Here is a 6420-nt window from a genome sequence, read left to right on the forward strand (position 1 = left end):
ATACTCAAGTACTGGATTCTCTTGCTAGAAACGCTGCTATATAACCTCGGTTAGTGCAATTTGTCTCGTTTGTGTCTCAGTTTCTCCTCCCTCCTGTCCTGACTCAAAGAGGTATAGATATGTGAATACGTGAACTCCACTCCGCTCCTTGGAATAAATCAACTTTCCAAAACAAGGAATTGTGCTAATTTTGTCTTCCTGGCATCAGAAGGAACAAAATGAGGGTGAGGGAAGAAGAAGATGGTAATATAGTGTTAGGGATAGAAAGGGGTTGAGCTGCATTGTTGGAGGGGAAATGGAGGAAAATAAATCCTTGCAAAACCCAATGGTGCTGTGATTCACAAGCAAAACTTGTTGCTAAATTGGAGCATAGAGAGTGGTGTACATGGGACAGTGTGTCTCCCCAGCTGGGATTTTTTTTTTTTTTGAGAGTTTTTAAGATCAGGAAATGCATATATATTCCTGCTGTAAATTAGGAATTGAGAGCTATAGAATCCAGGATCGCCTAATTAACTCCTGCTCTGAAGGACCACCATGGCATATGAATAAAATGAACAATGTTGAGTGCACATTATTCAATGAACAGAACTATTTCCAAATAGCCCTGGGAATTACTCTGCCTTCCCTGGCCAATGAGCCACCTGGGAGCAGGACCTCCTTTGTCCTGGTGGAAGAAGCTACCTCTAAGATTAGCTTTCTACAGGATCAGGGTCTTCTATAATCTCAGGGGCCAGATTTCCCACAGAGTCAGAGCAGCTGGCTTTCTCAGACAATTCCTATAAACAGCTGGCATCCCAAATCCAGACTGCTCAGCAATAAGCATTCTTTATCTTCCTTCCCCTCGCCCCTCCCAGCTCTAGCAATGTGAAAATGGAGAACCGACAAGATGGAAGGGCTATTTCCTCTGGAACAAAGCCCACATTGTGTCTTGCAAATGCCACAGCTGTATTTGTTTGGTCAGCCCAAAAGTACACACTGAGACCCAGTGACGAGGGCAAGATATTTACTGGGGATAATGTCCGCAAAAGATAAGTGAGGGGGGGAATCAGCAGGGAAAGCTCAGGCCACACTATGGGCCTGACACTTGTGTCAAGAGAGGTGGAAGGTGGGCAGGTATGGGAGGAGGAACCTCAGGCAGGTGCACTGTACTCAGAAGTAGAATAAAGAGCTTAACAGTATGCAAAAAGGAAACCCCTGTTTGGTTTCCACCAGGATTAAATGGGATTAGTTTTGTAGTTCTTCTAATCTTCTTCACAAAAGAATGCAATTTCAGTTTCATTGGCCATTCTAGCTGCTTTCGGAGTCCCGTCTTCTTTTAGATGGGCCTCTGTCATCTCCCAAACTCAACACAAGTTCACTTGTCTTTGGTTTATAAGCTTGGTGAATAATCTTTTGTTTATCATATTTGTAATTCCCAAATGGCAGTGAGAGGCTGGTCCTTAAGGGCTCATCTTGCTTTAGAAATACTATAAACTCCTATGTAGTTTGGTCCAAATTAACTCTGTGATATCCTACAGGTTTGAAATTATAATGCTCAAATGAACGAATGAGGTGACCTATGATGGGAGTTGTCTTTGGAAGCCATGTAAAGAAATTCCTTCCAATTCAGCAATTTCATTCATAGGTAGGTCCCCTAGGAATCCCGCAGCCCTTGATGCCCCTCTGAGATAGTTTTGGCCAGCCCAATGGAGAGGGCCAGCACAGCTTGCCCATAGAGGATTTCCACACTGGGCACAAATGGCAGGCCCTATGACCTGTATGATGCTCAGCCATTGGCTGGAGGCTGCTTGAGGACAGCATGGCCTTACTGTAGATCCCAGAGGCCCTCAAAGAGGAGGCTGTCAGCTAGCTGCACTCCTTATGGCAAACCTCTCTTGAATGAGGGGCGAGAAGGCGACACTCTCTGGCTGCCTCACTGGCTCGGACACACCCTTCAATGGTATCATGAAAGATGAAGTACGCTGTGAATTTCTGTCTTGCTGACCCCGCCCCTGTGAGTTTTCCCTTTCTTTAATCCAATCTATTCTTTACCCTTCACGATGTGACCTTGTAGAATTAGTCCTGGAATTTGGTGCATAAACGGGAGAGCCATCCGAGTATCGTGATGTGATTAACCCAAGTCAGCAGGCCTCTTCTCATTTCCTTGCTCTCCAGAGGACACTAGGGGGATTCTGTGGCTGGATAGGAGAAGCCTTGCAGTGCACGGTGGTGCCCACAACCCCATGGTGAGCAGGCCTCTTGGGCTTGCCAACGACTCTAACAGCTCATAGAAGGTCCTCCTTAATACACACTAATTGAATTAAATAACACGTTTTCTTTTTCAGCACTCACAAAGATGGTCACCGTCAGTGACATGCTATCTTTTTAAAGTACAATTTGCATAAAATCTACAAGAGCGATAGAGTGGGTGGGTTTCCATCACACTTAAAAAGCAGTGTTGCTCGTGCTCTTCAGAGACAGAGTAGAGAAGACTTTGAAAAACAATTTCAGAAAAAGAAAAGGCTGTACAGAGTACTATGGAATCCCCTTCTCTAAATTTTAAGCAGGCCATGTAGCGTCTAGTACAACCATCTGTCTGTCCCCAAACTGATGCTGGAACCCTGAGCGGGATGTTGTGTGACAACGTGTATTCCCTGCCCCATCCTTCTAACTGTCCTCTGTACTTTAGGGGCTAGAAATCTATGAGCTGTCTTGCTCAGCACCTCTCGTTTCCAACTCCATGGATGCCATTTACACTCTGTCAATGAAAGGCACTTACGCAAAGGTGGAGTAGAGGTGGACGCCATTTCTTCTTCCTTTAGTAAGGACAGCAGATTCACATGGGCTTTGCAGATATGCAGTTTATTTTTCCCAGCGGCTTCTGAGTTTTCCTGATCTTCACCTGCCCTAGGGCTACAGAGGAGCTGGGAAGTCAGCAGTGATGTTCGACATGTTACTGACCCTGGTGTGATAGCAGTGTTTCTCCATATTAGGAGGCCATAACTGCAGCAGCAAATCCGAAAGCTTAACACCTGCTTCTGGCCTTGAACTCCTCCAGTCCTTCCAACAGTTTTGTGATCACCAAATTGTCTGTATTAAGGCCCCATTTTCTTCGAAATACCTCAACTGGTTTCAGTTTTTCTGAACGATAGCAACTTGTGCATGATATTTTCCCCCCAGCTCTCCATCTTTATGGTGACCATCTTCAGAAATTTCATGGAACACTAAATCCTAAGCAACCATTTAATTCCGGGGCAGCCATGACCATGAGGACACTGCTTCCTTATATCGAGCCCAATTCTTCCTACTTGTCGTTCTCCTTTGAAGTAGCTCTATCATTTGTGACCATTCAGAATTAATGGGATCCTTTTCCCAGATGGCAATCATTCAAATATTTGAAATAACGTTTTATTTCCTTCTACCTGCCAAACACCTGCCCAATATTTTCTTCTCCAGCCAATGTGACCTTGGTTTTTCTTTGATTTTCTTATATCTGCAGCCTTCTAAGAGTGAGCTGTCTAGTCATTCATTTGACTCTGATTTCTTTAGTTAAAGTATTCCTTACATGTTTTAACCAATGATTGATGCTTTCAAGTGGAAACAAAGTCAATAATAAGCGGTCCATACAAAAAAAACTCAAAAGGATAGGTTTTGGGGAAAAAAACAAATTGTAATGAAGATAACCAAGGGTTGTATCTATGGTATATAAAGAGTTCTTACAAATTGACAATAAAAAACAATTAGAACAAAATCCCAAATATGTGCATCAATAATTAATAAAAGATATAACCCAAATGGCCGAAAAATGTACAATATATTCTCAAATTCAACTAAAGGGAAATAAAAATACAAGTAACACAGAGATCTTCTTTCATACTCATTGGACTGAAAAAATGATTAAAAGAGTGATCACAGTAATTTCTAGTGAGAATATGGCTAAAATTTTCCACCCATGTTTTTATGGTATCAACATAGAGTATTAATACATTTTCTGAACATGCATTCTGGCAATGCCTATGAAAATGAAAATTACATAGCCCTCTGACCCTGAGGTTTCAGTCCTGGGAACTTATCTCTAGAAATACAATACATCTTGGTATTACAGGACACACCTTTCACAAAAGTTAACTCAAAACGTGTCATTGATCTAAATGTAAAACCAAATCACTTTTAGAAGATAATATAGGAGAAAATCTAGAAGATCTTGGGTTTAGTTATACCAAAAGTATATTACATTAAAGAAAAAAATTGGGAAGGTGGACTTCAGTAAAATTAAAAATTTCTGCTCTCTGAAAGACACTGTTGAGAGAGTGAAGAGACAAGCCATAGATTGGGAGAAAATATTGGCAAAATATATACCTAATGAAGGGCCTGTATCCACATCTATACCTAAAGAAGGAAAAGCAAAGGTCCCTTAAAACAGAAAGAAACAAACTATCCACTCAAGAAATAGACAAAAGTAGCTGAACAGACACCTCACCAAAGAAGATTTACAAGTGGCAAATAAGCATATGTAAAGATGCTCCGAATCACGTGTCATTAAGGAATTGCAAATTAAAGCAACAATGAGATATCACTACATACCTATTCGAACGGCAAAAATCAAGAATGCTGACAACGCCAAATGCTGGCAAAGATGTGGAGCAACAGGAACTCTAGTTCATCGTTAGTGGGAATGCAAGTAGGACAGCCACAGTGGAAGACAGTTTGGCAGTTTCTTAAAAACTTAAACATAGTCTCACCCTACGTTTCAGCAATTGCACTCCTTGGTATTCACCCAGATGAGCTGAAAACATGTCCACACAAAAAGCTGCACGCAAATGTGTAAAGCAGCTTTATTAACAATTGCCCCAAACTGGAAGCAGTTGAGACATCCCTCAACACAGGAATAGATACAGTGCTGCATTCATACAATGTAATATTATTCAATGATAAAAACAAATGAGTTACTAAGCCATGAGAAGACATGGAGGAAACGTGCATATTACTAAATAAAGAAAATCAGTGTGAAAAAGCTAGATTGTGTGATTCTAACTCTTTGATATTCTGGACAAAACAGAACTACAGAGGCCGTAAAAAGGTCAGTGGTCCTCAAGGGTTTGAGGGAAAGGGAGGAAGAGGTGAATAGGGGGAGCGTGGGGGTTTTAGGACAGTGAAACTATTCTGTATGATACTATAATGGTGGATACATGTCATTATACATTTGTCAGAACCCATAGAACTGAAAACACAGAGTGAAATCTAATCTATGCTTTGGACTTTAGTTAATACTAATGTATCAGTATTGGTTCATGAATTGTAACAAACGTCCCCCACACTAGTGGACAATGTTAATAATGGGGAAACTGCAAGCAGGAGGTGTGTAGGAACTCTGTATTATCTACTCGATTTTTCTGTAAACCTTTTTTGAAAGCATGTGTGTAATTTCATTCACTTTTTCACATTCAATTATGTATATATGTGAATGTATATATGAAATGTATATCACATGTGACATATGTAATAATGTATTATATTTATATATTACATACATTAAAAAATTAAATGGAAAAGGAAAAATAGTAATCAGCTAGGTAGTACTCTTGACTCCGGTCTCTAGATGGGTGAATTGAATTTTTCTCAGTTCAAGGTGAAGTCTGTTTCCTTCCCAATCTGACTCTATAGCTCGTCTTCCCTCGGGTACGCTGGTGGAATCTTAACCTCTGCTGTACGTTAATGATCTTATTTCTGTTACACTTTTAGCGCTTAACATCATCTTCTGCCTTACTTTATTCTTTGACGTTTCATGAGGTTAATCTTCTCTAACTGAATGGATTGGTGGTGATGAGCTCCTACTGTGTGCCTAGCACTCTTCTATGAGTGTTAGCTGTGATTTTGACCTCACAGCAATCCTACCGGGTAGATAATATTTCAGCTCCATTTTCCGGAGGAGGACACTGAAACGCAGAGGGGTGCTCAAGGCTATTCAACCAGTAAACTGCCACACTGGGACCAGCACCAGGAGGCTTGGTTTCCCAGGATACTGCCTCCAATCAGGGGTTCTCAATCTTTACAATGACCTGGGGTACTTGTTAAGAATTCAGTCTCTGTTCCTACTTTGGATAAGATTCAGTGGGGTTGTGGCAGGTCTAGAAATCTGAGATTTTGATGGCGACCCCAGGTGATAAAATGTATGATTTGGGGAGCATTTAAAAAAGAAGAAATAGGCACTAAAAGAAAAAAAAAAGACAAAGGTGAGGAGAATTGTGGCTGCATTATCAGCCCCAGAAGCATCAATATCAGAAAACAGAAATTGGATTTACAGAAGTCACTGGAACATGGCATTTAAATTATACAGTAATTAAATCCTCCCCACGGCTGAATGGTATGATCCTGGTAATGAGGCTGCTTAAGCCAAGGAGGCAACATTAGTGCCAAAGACCCCGGATTTATGGCCAGGAG

The 6420-nt window shown here is 41.1% G+C and overlaps 1 pseudogene; it reads right to left on the minus strand.

Moving 5' to 3' along the window:
* Nucleotides 1–1169: 1169 nt before the first annotated feature.
* On the minus strand, nt 1170–1618 carry LOC148108373 (UPF0538 protein C2orf76 homolog pseudogene; annotated as a pseudogene).
* Nucleotides 1619–6420: the final 4802 nt, after the last annotated feature.

Source organism: Ursus americanus, chromosome 20 (genome assembly GCF_024610735.1).
Source record: "Ursus americanus isolate L20-20 chromosome 20, mUrsAme1.1.p, whole genome shotgun sequence".
In the NCBI taxonomy this organism is placed as follows: domain Eukaryota; kingdom Metazoa; phylum Chordata; class Mammalia; order Carnivora; family Ursidae; genus Ursus; species Ursus americanus.